This window comes from Choloepus didactylus, chromosome 5 (genome assembly GCF_015220235.1).
Source record: "Choloepus didactylus isolate mChoDid1 chromosome 5, mChoDid1.pri, whole genome shotgun sequence".
In the NCBI taxonomy this organism is placed as follows: Eukaryota; Metazoa; Chordata; class Mammalia; order Pilosa; family Megalonychidae; genus Choloepus; species Choloepus didactylus.
The window spans coordinates 67,550,704-67,571,766 of NC_051311.1; the positions used below are offsets into that span (position 1 = coordinate 67,550,704).

The following is a 21,063-nucleotide window of genomic DNA, read 5'->3' on the forward strand; positions in this document are numbered from 1 at the left end:
AATTGATTGTGCACTTTGGATCTTTGGATAAATGTATGGTATGTGAACAATCTCAATAAAATTAAATTTAAAAAAATTAAATTAGAAATGCCTAAAGATTGCCATAGGTATTTACAAATGCCACCTAAAGAAAAGAAACGGGTATTAGGGTTAGAGTCAATGCTTAGCTCTGCCGCTTACTATGTGAACTTGAGCAAATGATTTGAATTCTCTGAGCTTCTGTTCCTTTTTTGGTAAAATATGAATAATAATTTATGGCACATAGTGCTTTGGTGACGTGAGCTCTGGGAAAAATATCCAAGGTAATAGCTTGCATAGGATAGGCATTTAATAAATTGTAGCTCATACTAATTTTATCCTAAGAAAAGCTACCTTAGGAATTGATATTATTTTAAAGTTGTTAATATTATTATTTTTTAATGTCTGATTTGTATAGAGATATATTCACACACCATACCATATTCAAGTTTACAATCAATTGTTCACCATATCATCATATATTTGTGCATTCATCACGATCTATTTTTGAGAATTTTTATTACTCCAAAAAAATAAGAATAAAAATTAAAGTAAAATGGACACCAGAAATATACCATTCCCTACCCACTCCTGATTATTCATTTAATTTTTGTTCCCATTTTTCTACTCATCTGTCCATACACTAGAAAAAGGGAGTGTGAGCTACAAGGTTTTCACAATCACATCATCACTCTGTGTAAGTTATATACAGTTGTCTTCAAGAATCAAGGCTACTGGTTTGTAGCTCAACATTTTCAGGTATTTCTTTCTAGCTATTACAATACACTAAAACTGCAAAGGGATATCTATAAGATGCATAAGAACACCCTCCAGAATGACCTCTCAGCTCCATCTAAATCCTCTCAGCCACTGAAACTTTATATTGTTTCATTCCTCTTCGCCCTTTTTGTCAAGAAGGTTTTCTCAATCCCACAATGCTGGGATTGTTCTCATGCCTGGGAGTCATGTCTGACATTGCTAGGGAGATTTACACCCCTGGGAGTCAGGTCCCACATAGGGGGGAGGGCAGTGAGTCCACCTGCAAAGTTGGCTTAGAAAGAGAGACCACATCTAAGCAAAAGAGGTTCTCTGGGGGTGACCCTTAGGCACAATTTGAAGTAGGCTTAGTGTCTCCTTTGCAGTAACAAGTTTCACAAGGGCAAGCCCCAAGATTGAGGGCTCAGTCTTCTAGTTGGTAGTCCCCAACATTCATGAGAATATCAGTAATTCCTCAGGTGGGGAAGTTTAATATTTCCACATTTTTCCCCAGTCCCTCAAGCAGGCTTTGCAAATACATTTTAATATTCTTTTTGATAGAATAAAATAACTCTAATTTAAATTTTAAGACACTATGCATTTATTTTGTCCATGTATTTTGAATGGCTAACTAATTTACAATAGCCTTTTCCTTTTAAGTAACAATAATTTCTTAAAGATGGCTTACCTGGAGACTGGTCTATAATGCATTCTGTGACATAGCTGGAATTAAAAATTTATATGAGTGTTTTCAAACTTATAGTCAATTGGAAAAATGCCTGGCAATATATGATTTTACATATTTTCCATGGTAGTTGTGCCGGTTTGGATGTATTATGTCCCCCCAAACTCCTTGTTCTTTAATGCAATCTTGTAGGGGCAGAGGTATTAGTGTTGATTAGGTTGGAATCTTTGGACTAAGTTGTTTTCCATGGAGATGTGACCCACCTAACTGTAGGTGATAACTCTGACTGAAGTATTTCCGTGGAGGCATGTCCCCATCCATTCATTGTGGGTCTTGATTTAATCACTGGAGTCCTTTGAAAACACAGGCACAGACCCAGACACTAGCTGGTTTAGCCCAGAGATGCTTGGAATTGTAGACCCCTGTTGTTGGCTGCAGCCAAGAGAGACATTTTGAAGATGGCCGTTGAAAGCTGATGCTGACATTTTGGAGAATGCCATTTTGAAACGCAACCTGGGAGCAAGCAGACACCAGCCACATGCCTTCCCAGCTAACAGAGGTTTTCTGGATGCCAATGGCCTTTCTCCAGTGAAGGGACCCTATTGTTGATGCCTTACCTTGGACAGTTAATGGCCTTAAGATGGTAACCTTGTAACCAAATAAACCCCCTTTATAAAAGCCACTCCATTTCTGGTGTTTTGCATAATGGCAGCATTAGCAAACTGGAACAGTAATACAGGCACAAATCTGAAAAACAGTACTTTGAGATGTCTATTTAGATTCATAATAGTTCTTAAGGTATGCAAAATATTCAAATAATAAATTCTTAAGACCTTGACAATTGATACCAATAACAACTTAAAATCAAAATTAGTAGTCTATGACTAGAGACTAATAAAAATAAATATTATTTTATTTCAAAGAATTTTAAGAGCACAAATATGTGTAGAATAGAGAACCACATGGGATACAAATTTGTCTTTTGACAAAAACCAAGAAAGAGTAATTTTATACAAACAGCAAGTATATTCTTAGGAGGACATTGTTCTTTCTGTGTATGTAGTCTTACATTTGAATATAGTGCTTGAAGATATATGTGTATGTGTGTGTATGATCTATTTCTGAACAGATTAGGAGATAACACATGTAGGCATACATACATGAGCAATTTTGTGTGTGTGTGTGTGTGTGTGTGTGTGTTTTATTTGATGATCTATGGCTACAAATACAGGCTTAGCTTTTGTTTCCCATTTTCTTGAATTCACCTTTATAACCTGTATCCCCCTCCCTTTTTCCTCCTTCAGCATGACATTTTACTTTCTGAAATTTTATTTTTAAATCCCCCTTTTCTCCTTTTCCTTCATGAGAGCCATCAATTAATAAAAATATATTTGAGGATTTATGGAGTCCAGTAATGATTACTTATTTCAAGAGAGGTTTAGGAAGGCTCTGAGGAACATTACTCTCATTAACTGGGGAAATAAGTGAGGGAAAGTGGTGATAAAAAAGAAAGGGACATTCAAGAAAAAGTTATGGTTCTGGGAGTACCACACTAACCCTGGATGATTTCTTATCCTGAGGATGCTAGAGAGAGCAGGCCAATTCAATTCAAAAAGAAATTTCATCTTAAAATTAATTCTATTTCTAAAATTATTGAACAAATTTGCATTTGATCCATTTATTTGTCTTCATTTCACCTCAAGTTACACAACACACAAGCACACACAATTATACTACACTTAGCAAGCTACTTTATACATTTCTAGATGTTGCTATTAGCTAATTTGTTGCTTCAACCTGAGAAACTATCCAGACTATCATTCACTGTCCCTATTATCTGTCAACACCCTATCTAATGTGTATTGCCATGTGACACCCTAGCCAAAAGCTGTTACTCAAAATACCATGTTAATTTTGACCTATCAAATTTTGCCATATCCTATTTTCCCAAACTGAAGGGCTGTCTAATAAGTAGGGAGCATATTTAACATTCCTTTGTAAACTTATACTTCCAGCTGTGAAAAAGTAGCTTGTATCAGGCTAACCTTCACTCTGAGAACAACTTTAAACACTGAATAATTTTTTAAGTTTTTAAAGACATTAAAAAACAATCAATCATACACATCTAACATTAATGTCTTTGTTTTCTGGCTGTTAAAAAAATACCATACAATGGGTTGGTTTAATAACAGGAATTTATTGGCTAACAGTTTCAGAAGCAGAAGGTTTGTTTCCTATTGGGGTCAGCATCTTCTAGTGGGCAGGCAATCTTTGGGGCTCCTTGGCTTTTCCATCTACATGCAATGCACATGGCAGTGTCTTCTATCTCCTCTAGGTTTCCATTGACTTCCAGCTTCTGACTGCTCCCCCTGGCTCTTTCTCTAAATTTCATTCTGCTAATAAAGGACTCCAGTGATCTGAATTAAAGCCCAACCTGATTTCAGTTCCATCAGACCTTAACTGAAGAAACGTCTTTAAGAAATCCTGTTCACAATGGGTTGGGACGAGGACACGCCTTTTCTGGGTGACATGCCTTTTCAATCCCCAACAATACACTGCTATTGTTCCTCACTGGGGGACTTGCTAAATAGAAATTGCCTACCTGGACCTGTAGCAGTTTCACAGGCAATGAAGAAAAAACTGAAGTTGAGATCTACCAAGGCAGTCATTATTTGAAAGACCAAAATCTAGAAAAATAGGAACCTCAAGGAAGTGTAACATTTTACACACAATTTCCCCTTGAGATATTTGCTGCTAACTAATCTGAGCAGGAATAAGCAGAAAAATCAAAAAAGTGAGGAAAAACGTATATAAAAAGGCTCAAATGCAATGCAGAGATTTTGGGAATCTCACAATTCTCGGGTTACAAACATTAAATTCAAGTCTCTTCAAGGAGGAGGATCTATGGTGTGGGAAACTAAGTCTTCCATGTTGCCTGAGGCATATCTGGGGTGGTGGCTTAGAACGCTGAGCCACAGGCCTGCATAGATGCCATGCAGGCTCGCCCTGTAAAGATATGTGTCTTGTGACTATGATGACGGTGTTTACCATGGTCCTAAACCTAGATTGTATACACCTGATGTAAACATAGGTATCTGGTGGGCTCTCCTGAGCCTGAGGACCTTTAGCATATACACCTGATCTTCTGAAATAAATAGCTGGAGCAAGGATGCATTGGCATCCACTTAGCACGAGATGCAGTGGGCCCCCTGCTCCCTCAATTCTTAACTTTGTGTCTGTGTCTCATTCCTGCACTGCCCTGTCAGCAATCAGTGGCACCTGAACAGGGACCTTAAGAACAGGACCTGGTTCCTGACAGAAGAATCGCTTGAACGACTGAGGTACAGCAACGCTGGAACTCGGGTAGAGGTGACAGCCGTCTTTTGTATGCATTCCTTGTAGAACGACCCCAAGCATTATAAGCAGGGTAATGGGTAATGTTGAAGGACACAATAAATATGTTTCCTGTATTTCCCTCTTACGGCAGCTGCTGCGGGCCAGCAGTGTCAAGGTGGGGCAGTCAGAAATCTTAGAATTGCTGCAGATTATTGAAAAATACTGCTCTTGGTTCCCTACCCTTGGCTCCCTTGAACTGCAGGACTGGGAGCTGGTAGGTAAGGAATTGAAACAAAAACATATGCAAGGAGTTGATTTACTTATTAGTCAACAACATTGGCCCCGACATTGGCCTTTGCAAGAGGCACAAATTACTGTTGTGGGCCTAGGCTCCCCTCAGGGACTTATGCAAAGTGTTCGTATTTTGTCTTGCCTTGGCCCTGAGGGACAGAAGGCCACTGTGCCGGTTTGAGTGTATTGTGTCCCCCAAATGCCATTATCTTTGTGGTCTTGTGTGGGGCAGAAGTTTTGGTGCTGGTTGGATTTGCTTGGAGTGTGCCCCACCCAGCTGTGGGTAATGATTTTGATGAGATGTTCCCACGGAGGTGTGGCCCCGCCCATTCAGGGTGGGCCTTGATCAGTGGAGCTATATAAATGAGCTGACTCAAAGAGAAGGAAGTGAGTGCAGCTGGGAGTGATGTTTTGAAGAGGAGCAAGCTTGCTAGAGAGGAGCGTCCTGGGAGAAATCCGTTTTGAGGCCAGAGCTTTGGAGCAGATGCCAGCTGCCTTCCTAGCTAGCAGAGGTTTTCCGGACGCCATTGGCCATCCTCCAGTGAAGGTACCCGATTGCTGAGGTGTTACCTAGGATGTTTTGTGGCCTTAAGACTGTAACTGTGTAGTGAAATAAACCCCCATTTTATAAAAGCCTATCCATCTCTGGTGTTTTGCATTCTGCAGCATTACCAAACTAGGATAGCCACCTTACAACCTTATGTGGCTGCTCTGCCTTTTAATCTTTGGGGCAGAGACCTACTTGAACAATGGGGTGCTACTGTACATATCCCTCCTCCTAGTGGAGTGTACAGTATTCAAAGCCACAACATGATGGCAAATATGGGGTATGTCCCTAGCCATGGGCTTGGCATACATTTGCAAGATACCCCTTCACCCACCCAAGTCTCACCAAAATGTGATCAATTTGATTTAGGATATAAACCTTTTTAGTGGCGGCCGCTGTTTATTTGCCTCCCCAACCTGTCCCATTAGTATGGACTACAACAAAACCAGTATGGGTAGAGCAGTGGCCACTTACAAAAGAAAAATTAGAGGCTTTGCATGAATTGGTTCAAGAACAATTGTCCTTGAAGCATATTGAAGAGTCTTTTAGTCCTTGGAATTCTCCTGTGTTCCCAATAAAGAAAAAATCAGGAAAATGGAGAATGTTAACTGACCTAAGAAGTGTTAATGCTGTCATTCAGCCCATGGGACCTTTACAGCCTGGGCTCCCCAATCCTAGCATGATTCCTGAAAACTGGGCTTTAGTGGTCATTGATATTAAAGACTGTTTCTTTTCCATCCCTTTAGCTGATCAAGATAAGGAAAAATTTGCTTTTACTATTTTGTCCCTTAACAATAAAACCCCTTCTAAACAATATCAGTGGAAGGTTTTACCACAAGGTATGCTAAATAGTCCTACAATATGTCAATATTATGTCAACCGTGCTTTACAGCCTGTCTATTTAAATTTTCCTAAAGCTTATATAATCCATTATATGGATGATATTTTGTGCTCTGCACCTCAGGAGACTGAAGTAGAAGCTTTGTTCTATGCTGTTCAAAAAGCTTTACAGAATGTAGGATTGCATATGCTACTAACAAAGTGCAACATAATTTACCTGTACAGTATTTGGGTTCTAGTATCAATAGACTTACAATTCAACCCCAAAAAGTACAACTCCGCAGAGATGCTGTTACCACCTTAAATGATTTACAAAAACTATTAGGGGATATTAATTGGCTTCGCCCCAAAGTAGGTATAGCTAACTATGAGCTCTCCAACCTATTTTCTCTCCTTTGTGGAGATTCTAAATTAAATAGCCCTAGATCTTTAACTTCAGCTGCAGAGAAGGAATTACAATTAGTGGAAGCTAAAGTTCAACAAGCTCAGATATCCCGTGTTGATCCTAGGCAACCTTTATCTCTACTTACCTTTTCCACTCCCAAATCCCCTACAGGCTTGCTTTTGCAAAATGATAGGCTTGTAGAATGGATCTTTTTGCAGGATCCTGGTGTTAACCCTTGTGGTCTAGCCCCTGATGATTTATGGCAAATGGATGTTACTCATATCCCTTCCTTTGGCCACTTAGCCACTGTTCATGTCAGCATTGACACATACTCTGGCTTTCTTTGGGCCACAGCACAAACCGGTGAAACATTTTGACATGTTCGTACTCACCTTTTTGCCTGTTTTGCCTCTATGGGCTTGCCCCATGCTTTAAAAACTGATAATGGCCCAGCCTATACATCTGCAAAATTTGCTACTTTTACTATGACTTGGGGCATTTGTCATACCACTGGTATTCCTTATAATCCCCAAGGACAAGCTATTGTTGAGCGTGCCCATCATACTTTAAAAATTATGTTAACAAAACAAAAAGGAGGAGATGATGGAACGCCCCATTAACGATTATCAAAAGCTTTATTTACTTTAAATTTTCTAAATTTTTATGAAAAACTGGGTGGCACTGCCACAGAATGACATTTTCCAGCTGAAAAGACAACACTGAAACATTATTTCCAGAAAGCACCTCCTATATGGTGGAAGGACATGCTAACTAATGAATGGACAATGGGTACTTTATTAACATGGGGAAGAGGTTATGCTTGTGTTTCCCCAGGTGACGGATGAGCACCACTTTGGATACCGGCCCGACGACTGAAGCTGTACCATGAACCCAGCAAAGAAAAGAAAATTCCTATGGGACATCGAGCCACCAGTGATGCAGTTCCAGGGTCTGACACTGAAGACAACAGTGATCGGGCCAACACCCCTAACTAGGGAAGACCAACATCCAACTTGGAGGCAGATAAAGAAATTATGTCAGGATGCTGAAAAACAAGTCCAACGAGATAAGCTGCCTATGACAGGTTCTAACCTGATGGCAGCAATGTTGGCTCTTATTGCTATTGCTGTGAATATATCTCTGGCATGTGCTCATTCTGGAAATTATACCTATTGGGCTTATATTCCTAACCCCCCATTGCTACAACAAGGCAACAGTTCATTCAATTTTCCCTCCTCCTTATTTTGGCTGCCTGGGTCCAAACCATTGTTGGGCATGGAGGCCACGGGGCATAGGCTGTCAAGGAGACAAAACTAACCCTCTTGGAGGGCATTGCCCCTCCCTTACATCACCCTGTATGGTCCTGGAGGATGGCTGGTTAGCCAGAGACGGGTAAGATTCCTCAGTGAAGGAACAACCTAAGACAGGCACAGTCACAGAGGGGCCATCAGGAGAAAACTTGGGGGCCAACAGAGGTGGGGCACAGAACCTCATCCCGCCAGCTTTGCAGGGGTATGAACCCTCAACCCTTTTAAGGGAAGTCTCCTGCCCCCATGGCTACTTTGTTTCCCACGCCCGGCTCAGATCGGAGCCCAAGTGGAAGACAGAGATCTGACCAGCGGCTAAAATAAAAAGGGGGACATGTGGGAAACTAAGTCTTCCATGTTGCCTGAGGCATATCTGGGGTGGTGGCTTAGAACGCTGAGCCGCAGGCCTGCATAGATGCCATGCAGGCTCGCCCTGTAAAGATGTGTGTCTTGTGACTATGATGATGGTGTTTACCATTGTCCTAAACCTAGATTGTATACACCTGATGTAAACATAGGTATCTGGTGGGCTCTCCCAAGCCTGAGGACCTTTAGCATATACACCTGATCTTCTGAAATAAATAGCTGGAGCAAGGATGCATTGATGTCTACTTAGCACAAGATGCAGTGGGCCCCCTGCTCCCTTAATTCTTAACTTTGTGTCTGTGTCTCATTCCTGCGCCGCCCTGTCAGCAATACTATGGCAAACACTTAAGAATTTCATTGAGGTCTCCAAAGCACTACACCCTAGTATAGAGGCAAATTGGAATTAGAACAGAGCTAAAAAATTCTGACACTGTCTTAGTCCATGAGGAAATTAAATCCTCTCTGGAGGGAGAAAGTATCATCTAGAGCACCTATAACTTTTCCTATAGAATGGTGATATTCACCAAATGACAATAAACGAAGGTCAAAAATCAGATAATCCACAGGTGGTTGGTCCATTTATATATTATAGTAATCAGACAGGTGCTTTAAATAACTTTGATTAAGATGTCCAAGAAAATAGGTAAGATAGAAACTAAAATCTATTTAAATTAATCGACTGGAAATTCTAGAAACTGAAAATTTAAATAAATTATGAATTTAGAACATACATTTAGCAAAAGATTAGACACAAGAAAAGAGAAGATTATTAACTAGAACACAGGTTGTCAGTAGAAAATAAACACATTGAAGCACAAGGTTGGAAAAAATTTAAATATATAAAAAGTAATCAGTCACATGGGATCCACTGAAAATATTTAGCATGCGTGAAATTGGTGTCCAAGAAAGTAATAGAAAGAGAATATTCAGAGATATATTGGAGAGGGAATTTTCCAGAATGGATAAAAGATAACCAGAAACTTCAAACATAAAAAATATCAAGATTCTCTTAGATCAAATAGGATAAAGGAAAAAAAAAATATGCACACCTAAGACATTGCTGTGTAATGCTGAAAAACAAAGAAAACCCCTTAAAGGAAGGTAGATGGTGGGGGGCATGTTACCCTCAAAGGAGTGATAGACAATAAAGACTGACAGCTCACCTGAGTAGAGATGATAGAAGTCAGAAAGCAATGAAGTGACACATGTACAGTACTGAAAAAGAAAATGAATGCCAATCGAAAAATCTACAGGCAGTGAAAAACTTCTTAAAAATGACAGCAGGATAAAGAAGTGTTCAGAGAAATAACATCTCAAAAAAGTCATTGCAAGGACAACTGTACAAAAGATATAATATGGTAGTGCTTCACAAATTAGGAAAGAGATTCCATATTAAGCATAGTAATGCAAAAGGATCAGTGCATTAGAAAATATAAAATTAGGGTAAATCTAAATGAATTTTGACTGTTCCAAGTAATGATGTCTTGTGACTTTTGAAATATTTATAATTAAAATATATGACAGCAACAGCACAAAGCTCGGGAGGTATTTCAAATACATTCTCTAAATGAAATATATTTATTACATAGAGGAGTTCATGCATTCCTTATATTATTAAATAGCATGCTCCACATTCTCTTCATACCACTTGCCCATTATACTGTTATTTTATTGTCTGTCTTACCTAGTAGAGTATAAGCTCCCTGAGAGCCTATGTCTATCTTACTCAGCAATTTCCAATGACAGCACTGTGCCTGATTAGGATAGTAACTTAATAATTAATTTTGAATAAAAAATAAATGAATGAATAAGATGCAGTGACTTGCCCAAGACCAACAAGTCAACAAGTGACAGAGCTAGCCAGACTTCTGACTCTAAGTCCAATATTTTTCCCGACTGGCCCTCATTATCTTCTATTAGAATAAAAGGAAGCACACAGATTTGTCAGGAGAAATAGATATTTTGAAACTAAATTTTAAGACATCGAATATAATGTAGTTTGACTTAACCAAATCATAGTACAAAGAGAAATACACTAAACTTATTCAGTACCTGCTAAGCATTAGACATTATGGGGGATGCTCAAAATTATACATAAGAGACATTAAGCTAAAGTATTTGGCAGATACAAAAATAAATAAATTCCCATGAACTGGAAGTATATAATTGGAACATTGATTTAACTACGTAAAAGCCTCATTTTCAACCAATTTGGTTTGCATATTGCTATGTTTGCCATTATTTTACCAACTTTAAATTGATTCTAGAAAATTTGACTCAGGGTTTTTGTTTTGTTTCTACAAAATTGAGTATAAAAACGTTTCTTAAGTGTTTTTATGAAAAAATCTATTTTCAGAATAATAGTTCAATCCCAGAAAGGTGTCTATTATGGGCCTTTTGTGCTTCTATTTATTCTCTATGCAAAAACAAGAAATGTATTTAAATAATTAATTGAATAATTAGCTATCATTAAACTGTTTATGTGTAAATAGGTAAAATTTCTGTATTTCTCTTTTCTGAGAAGAAAATATTGACCTCTTTAACTTCTCTTTATTCACCTACAAAAATTTTTTAACAGAATCACGGTTTAAAAAAAACAGCTTTAACTCGTATTTGTAAGATTATTATCTTATACTGACTTCATTCTAAGAATTCACATTACTACTTGCAGTTCATTATAATTTGTAAATTTCTAGTCTCTAAGAGTGTGTGCTCTCAGTTACAAAAAGAATCAAATGCTTATATTTGGAAACACAGGATATTAAATAAATGAGAAGAGACCACAAATTAGCTGTTCTGTTCTTGTCCTAACAGTTTTTCCTTGCCAAACCAATTAAGTAAACAAGCTGTAGTTTCAATTCTAAAAATAAAAAGCATGCATTTACAGTTGCCCAAATATGTTTTCCTTTCCGTACATAAAAGGGAATACTCTGAGGATTTAATTAACAAGTCTTTGACATTTGTGGCATAAATATAATAGGTTAGTTAATGTTTCTGTACTTCCTCTAAACACAGAAACAAGTTTAAGGATCTAGCATGCCAGCCGGAATGCTAGCCAGCAACTGATTAGCTGGAAATTTGTCATATGGATACCATAATAGTCATAATTAGCTGGGAGTTCCTGGACTCATCAGGCAAAATTGCTATCATTCCTTATAGAATTTTGCAGCACAGAGGAGAATTACTGGGAGAATTAATATAGTCTTAGGGATGTTGTAACAAAGAAAAAAAAGATAATGACTGCTTGTGTTATGAAATGTACAATTTAGCGAAGAATCCTTGAATGAGAGTCTAAAATATTGCTTTCAAAGAGATAAGCCTGATGAACATCAAACAACTGCTCTCACTTCAGTCTGCAGAATTTTTAAACTTCAAATTCTGGCTGGGGGAAGGGTTAAGAAGACAAAGACTAGAAAGACCCTGTTGGGGGATAACGGACAGTGAGATAGTTACTAAGAATAGAAGCAGAGGTATTAGCCAACAAGGATTTTCCAAAGAAAGAATTTTCCAAATACTGATTGAAACATCAGCCAAGGAATCATATCTCACCTGAATCTCCCACCTAAAATATTCCAAGTATTAATTATTAGAATTCTCTCAGAAATATAGTATTTTAAAAGGAAGCATTTCCCCTTCTTTTCTGCCACTGAAGACAGCTCTAATAGGGGCTAATCAACCCTATTTAAAATCCAAATTGTGCTTTCAGAATTAGGAGTTTCATAGTTTCACTCTATTTGCATTCACGTAAATGGAAACAGAGCAATGAAACTCATTCATCTCCCAATACCATGCTGTCTTGCTCTCTCTCTTTCCTCCATATATTGCCATGAACTTGGAACACTCTTCCTTCCAGTTGAGTCTCAGTTTAGACATTACTTCCTCCAGGAATCTTTTCCTGATTCTTCCTAACATGTAGAAACTTAGGGGAGAATCCTTGATTCTCCTTCAAAATATAAGATTTGTGCAAGGACACATTAGAAGAATCTAAATGTTCAACTTTCTTCATATATGATTCCATAGTATCCTATGTCTGCTCTCATAGCATTTAGCATCCACTGTATTGAGCATCTAATTTTTTTTCCTTCACTAATCTTATAAGCTTTGTGAAAGCAGAAGACCTCGCTTTACTGGTCATTTTTAAACCATAACAATGGACTGGCACATTGACAACGCCATAAGTATTTAGAAGGAAATGACAGATAAAACCAAATAGAACATACAAAAAAAAAAATTCAAGATGTAGTCCAGACTCAAGGTAAATATTAGAATTTTGCACAGCATTATAAAAATATTAATAAGCCAACGAGAATACCAGGAAACAGGAGGTGCTGGCATACTAAACAAATATTTTAAAAATGCTATAAAAATATGGAAAATAGCCCCAAAATTTGGTAGTAGACAAAGAACATTCATCAAAAAGTGATTCCATAAGAAAAAGGTACCAGTTATTTTTATCATGAAATTTTAAGAAATGCTTAAGCTGGCTGTTTTAGTTTCCTCATTGTTAAAGCAAATACCATGCAGTGAGTTGGATTAAACAATGAGAATTTATTGGCTTGTGTTTTTAGGCTAGGAGAAGTCCACATCAAGGCATCATCAAGGCAATGCTTTCTTCTCAAAGACCGGCATCTGGGGCTGGCTGCTGGTGCTCCTCAATCCTTGTTTCCTCTGTCACACTGTAATATATTTGGTGGCCTTTCCTGGCTGTTCTCCCTTCTCTTCTCAAGGTTCCTTTGACTTTCAGCTTATGGCATTTTCTGTCTGCCTGTGACCTTCTCTATAAGGCCCTCAGTAATAAGGTTAAGGCCCATCCTGGGCCACCACATCTTATCTGATGTAATCACATAAAAAGGTCCTGTTTACAAGGGTTCACACCCACAGCAATGGATTAAGCTTAAGAACATGTTTTTCTGGAGTACATAGCTCTAAACCACCACAGTGGCTATCTCTTTAGTGAGGGAAGTCACAAAGCAGAAATACGGGAAGTCAGGATAAACTTAGTGAGAAAACGGAAGAAATAAAATGTGAGTTTTTAAAACTTGGGAGAGAAATAGAAGGAATAAAAAAAATCACAGAAAAGGGGAAAGGTTCAGAAAGAGGAAGTACTGTTAATTTAATCACCGCTCAAAGTAAGGGATTAATAGATGCTGTGGGGAAAAAAAGAGGAATAAGCATTGTATAGTGATTGGAAAAGTAATCATTGGAACAAAACCATAAATCTCCTTCAATATCAGAACTCCATAAAAAAAAAAAAGCAAATAGACAACATAGAGAAAGATTTTTTAAAACCATGGAAACAAAACATGCTACGAAATAATATTACAACTAAAAACAAATGTATGTGTTTTATCAATATATGTAAATGGACTTCACCTACATATTAAAAGAAAAATTCAAAGTCTCTATAGGATACAAGAGATACATCTAAAACACAGTGATTCAGAACGGATGAAAATAACAGAACAGGCAAAGTTTTACCGGGCAAATTAAAACAGCAAGCTTTATACAAATGTAATCACACATCATGCATTTTTGTGGCTGATAAAAGCCCTTTAGCAGATTAAGGAAGTTCCCTTGTAATCTCAGTTTTCTAAAAATATTTTTATTTTAGTCATTTATTATTGTTGAATTATATCAAAGCTTATTTTGCATCAATTGTTATACTCACATAACTTTTTATCTTTTAATCTATTAAGTCTAACTTTCTGGGTATCTTATCCTTTTTTATTACTGGATTACATCTGCAGATATTTTGGTTGGGGTTCTCATGCCATGTCAAAAAAATTATAGTCTTTCTTCTCATAAAGTCCTTGCAAATTTTGGTATCAAGATTATACTGTTCCCTTTTTTCAATTTTTTGTAGTATTTCCCTCTTTTTAATATTTTCTGAAATGGTTTGTGAAAGACTGGCATATTTTCTTCTTTTAATGTTTGGTAGAATTCTCTGATAAACCATTTGATCATAAGATGTATTTGAGGTTTTAATTATAAATTTAGTTTCTTTGTTAGAAGACTATGTATAATTACTATATCTTCTTGTATCATTTATGGTAATTTGTATATACCTAAGAATTTGTCCATTCCATCTATGTGTTAAAATGCATTTGCACAAAGTTTTCATATGTTCTTTGAATCTTGCAAAACTATAAAATATAAAGTGATTTCATTCCTGATATTAGAATTTTATGCATTCTTTTTTATTATCAATCTCACCAATAATTTATCAATTATGTTATTTTCAAAAAACAAAATTCAGCTTTGTTGGTTTTCCCGATTATCATTCATTTTTTTTCTATTTCATTAATCTGCTTTTTACTTTGTCCTCCTGCTCTCCTGGAGTTTAACTTGCTTTTTTTCTTTATAAACTCATGAAATGGATGTTTACATCAACTTTTCTCTTTTCCAATATGTACATTTGTGAATATGAATTTAATTTTAACCATGGCTTTAACTGCATCCTACTTTTTATATATTCTGTTTTAATTCCTCACTTACATGAAAGCATTATATAATGTTACTGTGACACTTCTCTGATGCATTGATTATTTAGAAGTATTTAATATAAAATATACTTCATTCAGTTTACACTATAGCTAGCTTATATAATATCATTGTTGTGAATCATAATTATATATATATATATCCCACAAGATATTAGTTTGGTATGTAGATAGGCACAATAATAGACCCTTAAATATGTCCACATCCTAAACTCCAGAACTTGTGAATGTGTTAGGTGACATGGCAAAGGAGAATTAAGATTCAGATGGAATTAATGTTGCTAATCAGCTGTCCTTAAGATATCCTGGATAATCTGGTTGGCCCAATGTAATCACAAGGTCTATAAATGGAAGTAGCCAGCAGATGAGAGAGACATAGTGATGCAGTGTGAAAAAAGCTTGACAGACTGTTACTGACTTTGGCGATTGAAAGGGGTCATGAGACAAGGAATGCAGGATGCCTCTAGATGCTGGAAAAGGCAATAAAACAGATTCTCCCTTAGAGCCATCTGCCAGTTTGGATGTATCATGTCTCCCAAAACACCATGTTCTTTGATGCAGTCTTATGGAGGCAGATGTATTAGTGTTCATTAGCTTGGAATTCTTTGATTGAGTGTTTCCATGGAGATGTGACTCGATTAATCAATTCTGAGTGAAACATTTGAATGAATAATTTCCATGGAAATATGGGTCCTGCCCATTCAGGGTGGGTCTTGACTTAATCACTGGAGTCCTATAAAAGAGCTCACAAACAGAAGGACCTCAAACCATTTGAGAGGGACATTTTGGAGAGCAGCTGAGAAACATTTTGGAGACTGCCACTGAAAGCAGAGTTTTGCTGAAGCTTTGGAGATGCTAACCCACAGTTTGCTCCAGAGAAGCTAAGAGAGGACAAACACCCCAAGAGCAACATTTTAAAAAATGTACAGGAGCTGAGAGAGGAGCTGGAACACAACCTGGGATCAGCAGACACCTGCCATGTGCCTTCCCAGCCAACAGAAGTTTTCCAGACGCCATTGGCCTTCCTTCAGTGAAGGCATACTTGCGTTGATGTGTTAATCTGGACATTTTCGTGGCCTTTGGACTGTAAATTTGTAATCAAATAAACCCCCTTTATAAAAGCCAATCCATTTCAGGTATTTTGCATGATGGCAGCATTAGCAAACCAGATCAAGCCATCAGGAAGAAATGTAGCCCTGCTAACCTTGATTTTAGCCTAATGGGATCCATTTTGGACTTCTGATCTTCAGAACTATAAGATAATAAACTGTTTTTGTTGTTGTTGTTACTCAGCAATTCCACTTGCATGAATTTTATTCAACAGCAAATCCACTTGTAGAAATTTCATTATACAAATACACACACATAGTATGATTGAACAAGGATAACTATTAATATTATGATGAGAAATATTTCACTCTATACCCTTAAGTACATTTTGAATATTGTAAATATATTATACAAACATAAACAATTGTTAAAGGAACAAAAACATATTTGTTTTAGTTTGCTAATGCTGGAGAATGCAAAACACCAGAGATGAATAGGCTTTTATAAAACAGGGGTTTATTTCACTACACAATTACAGTCTTAAGGCCACAAAGTGTCCAAGGTAACACATCAGCAATCGGGTACCCTCACCGGAGGATGGCCAATGGCCTCCGGAAAACCTGTTAGCTAGGAAGGCAGCTGGCATCTGCTCCAAAGCTCCGGCCTCAAAACGGCTTTCTCCCAGGACGTTCCTCTCTAGCAAGCTTGCTCCTCTTCAAAACATCACTCCCAGCTGCACTCTCTTTCTTCCCCCTGAGTCAGCTCATTTATATAGCTCCACCGATAAGGGCCCACCCTGAATGGGCGGGGCCACACCTCCATGAGAACATCTCATCAGAATCATTGCCCACAGCTGGGTGGGGCACATTCTAAGCAAATCCAACCAGCACCAAAACTTCTGCCCCACACAAGACTACAAAGATAATGGCATTTGGGGGACACAATACACTCAAACCGGCACAATATTCTATACATTACATACTTAATGCTAAACTATTTATTGATACTTTTTCTACAATGGAACTCTCCTCGTAATCTTCATGGAACCAATACAAAGAGGAACATTTTAATTGGAGTGGATGGGAAAACCACTTCATAATCCCAAATCACAAAAAGGAGAAGTAGCATTCACTTTTTGGCAAACCCTAAGTCAAAAATCCAGAAGTTCCTATTTATACTGAAGAAAGCAGGCAGTATTGAACCAGCACAGCAATTATGGTGATGCAAATCAATTTAGCTATGGGCTTTCAGACATTTGTTGTTTATTAAAACATTGCCCATCCAAGATCGATCTAAGATGGCGACTGTGGAACTGGAAACCACCCCCACCTACAGAAGAAAAGAAAACAGAATCTAATCAGGAGGTTGCTAACCCAGAACACTATATTAAACATCCACTACAGAACAGATGGGTGCTTTGGTTTTTTAAAAATGATAAAAGCAAAACTTGGCAAGCAAACCTTCGACTGATCTCTAAATTTGATACTGTTGAAGACTTTTGGGCTCTGTACAACTATATCCAGTTGTCTAGTAATTTAATGCCTGGCTGTGACTACTCACTTTTTAAGGATGGTATTGAGCCCATGTGGGAAGATGAAAAAAACAAAAGAGGAGGACGATGGCTAATTACATTGAACAAACAGCAGAGACGAAGTGACCTTGATCGCTTTTGGCTAGAGACACTGCTGTGCCTTATTGGAGAATCTTTTGATGACTACAGTGATGATGTATGTGGAGCCGTTGTTAATGTTAGAACTAAAGGTGATAAGATAGCAATATGGACTACTGAATGTGAAAACAGAGAAGCTGTTACACATATAGGGAGGGTATACAAGGAAAGGTTAGGACTTCCTCCAAAGATAGTGATTGGTTATCAGTCCCATGCAGACACAGCTACTAAGAGCGGCTCCACCACTAAAAATAGGTTTGTTGTTTAAGAAGACACCTTCTGAGTATTCTCATAGGAGACTGCGTCAAGCAATCGAGATTTAGGAGCTGAACCAAAGCCTCTTCAAAAGCAGAGTGGACTGCATTTAAATTTGATTTCCATCTAAATGTTGCTAAGATATAAGAGAAGTCTCATTTGCCTTTGTCTTGTACTTCTGTGTTCATATATTATTATTTTTTTTTTTTAATTTTGGCTAGCATATCCACTACCTAATCAAAGAATTACAGTACACATCATCCCCAGAATCCATAAATGTGTTCTTGGCCCACTCTGTAATAGCTTAGTAGAATTACATTACAAACACATTTACCCATCCACTATATTCAAAAAAGAACTTGGCATTTCTATACCTTAAAGGAAAAAAAATTCAATGTTCCATTGTATGCAGGAGCATATTTTGCTGGTTTGGAAGAATATAATGCATAAAGTTTTCTAGCAATTTTCTTTGTTTCTTTTTACAGCATTGTCTTTGCTGTACTCTTGCTGATGGCTGCTAGATTTTAATTTATTTGTTTCCCTACTTGATAACATTAGTGATTCTGATTTCAGTTATTCATTTTGTTTTGCTTTTGTTTTTTTCTTCATGTAACATTGGTGAAGAATCCAGGAATATGACACAAAGGTGGAATAAACATTAATTTGTGCAAAAAAAAAAAAAAAAACATTGCCCATCCAAAAAGACAGTTGTTGGTGTCTTCAAAGTAGATCGCTTCTCCTTCCCCATTAGAATTAATCTTTTCATTAACTTATTCCTCTTCACACATTCAGGGTGCAACATGTTATCTTGTACATCTGGGGATGGGAAAGTGCAGGCTGGTAACAGGAAGAGAGAGATCATCCTCTTGGGAGGTCAGGTACCCAGGCCTGCCCTGCATGGAACTGCAGGTGAACCCCACTCTATGTATCTGCAGGGAGAGCTCTGCCATGGACAAAATTATTTTATTGCCAACAAGGTATACAAATGAGAGCTAGGAACAAGAATAAGGCCAAAAATAAGGAGATACAAAGAAACAGATTTAACCTTTGGCAGTGGTTTCACTGGAATTCCATTATGATATTCTGTGGGTTTTTTATATGCTTCTTAAAATATTTGAAGGATTTATGGGCATTCTATGTATTTAACTCATACTTTTAATTAAATTTTTAGGAGCATTCAATTAATATATTAACATGTTTAGTGAAGCTTAGTAAAAATACAAAAGTTTCAGTATTTAAATTGTATAAACATTCAGAGAACTTTTAATCATTGAATGTTGAATATTTTTAATAGATTAATTAGGTTAATAGATAATGAATAAAGTGGAGCAATGGTGACATTTCCTATTTCCTAATGATCCTAGGACAATCCAAAAACTACCAAATGAGCAAATATAAAATGAGCACCTCTTGTGTATTAAAAACTTCAAGGATGTCAAAATACACCTGAATTCAAAAACAATCTTTTATCCACATGTCTCCTTTGGATTCAAAATTTGAATTCCCCTACTAAATGTAATTATGTCAATCAGTGATGGAAGATCTTGGGAAAAAATGTGAATAGCAATAATAGCTAACACAGAGTATTTCCCTTGTTTCAGGCACTTTTACAGGGACTTTATGCATAATTACCAATAAATCTCAAAATTAATCCTAAGAAGTTATGTTAAAGTTTATATATGAGGCGTCTGAGACTGAGGTTAATAAAGTCATCCAAGCTCTCACTTGTGAGTGTGGCACCCAGCACTTAACTGTGCCTGTGCACTAGTGTCTGTGCACATCACTGTAGAGACACCTTAGTGTCAAATTTCGTGCACTTGTCTCATCTTCATGGGCAGGTCTTCTACAGTCTCTGATTAGATCAGAGAACAAGTCCCCAAATGGAATGCCTGCTTCTGCAGCTCTTTCTCCCCTATAGTCTACTCTCCACAAAACAGCCCAAATAATTGTTCTAAAATACAGATCTGGCAATATCAATCTTTATATTAAAACCCTGATTACCTCCTGGATTAAAAGCATTGCTGTGGTTTTTCAAAGTAATTGGATTGAAAACCAAACCTCTTACCATGGCTTGCAAGGCTCTCTGATCCGGGCTCTATGTGTACTTTTAATCTCTTACACTTCCCTTTGTTTACTTCCATCCAGCCAAGTCAGTCTCAGGGCCTTTGATTGGAAGTTCCTCTAAAATGTTATCTTGGAGATCCTCATGCAACAGGCTCATTCTCATTTAAGCCTCAATTATCATCATAAAGAGACCTTCCCTGAATGACCTCACCTAAAGCACTCACCACAATCATCCAATCATTCACCACCCAATTAACTAACTTTACTTATTTCATAAAATAAATCACTATTTGAATTATTTTATTTACATGCTTATATTCTGTCTCACCTCCTACTAGAATATAAGCTATTTTGATGTGAGCCCTTGCCTATCTTTTCCATTATTGTATTTCCAATACTTAGGACTGTGCCTTGCACCCAGGAATTCAACAAATATTTGTTGAATAGATGGTTATTCCATTTCTTCAGGGCCATGATCTCAGTTGGTTCTTACTGATTTGGTCAGAAATTTAACACTGATGTGGTAATTAGGGATAATTTTTACTTATTAACCATTCTTGAGTTATTTTAAGCAAACAATATTCTTCAATCAAAAAGAATGCCTAATATAAACTCCTCAAGTAATTATAAAAGCTCAGCAAGGGTCACTTCCAGGGAGAAGAAATGGAGAACTAAGGATCTAAAGTGAGAGGGAACTAATGTTTTACTATAATCACCTTTATACTGTTGGAAATACTTACTAAGTGCATATATTCTGTACCTGGCAAGGGATGCCAAATGAATGGGGCAAAGCCAAGTTCCAAACTGTCAATATCACAGGCTTGTCCATGGTCACCCTTTCCTAAATTAGTATCTAGAGTAATTACAAATATAAAATATGCATTTTATAGATGTTACCTCTATCCTTTTTGGGGAAAAATTGTTTTGCAAAATATATTTTGTTTCCCCAGATTGTAATTGTTTTATACATTAATTCTTTAAAAGACCATGTGAA

At 37.2% G+C, this 21,063-nt stretch overlaps 1 pseudogene; it reads left to right on the forward strand.

The window, feature by feature from the left end:
* The first annotated feature begins 17,378 nt into the window (after window positions 1-17,378).
* Window positions 17,379-18,452, forward strand: LOC119534892 (annotated as a pseudogene).
* Window positions 18,453-21,063: the final 2,611 nt, after the last annotated feature.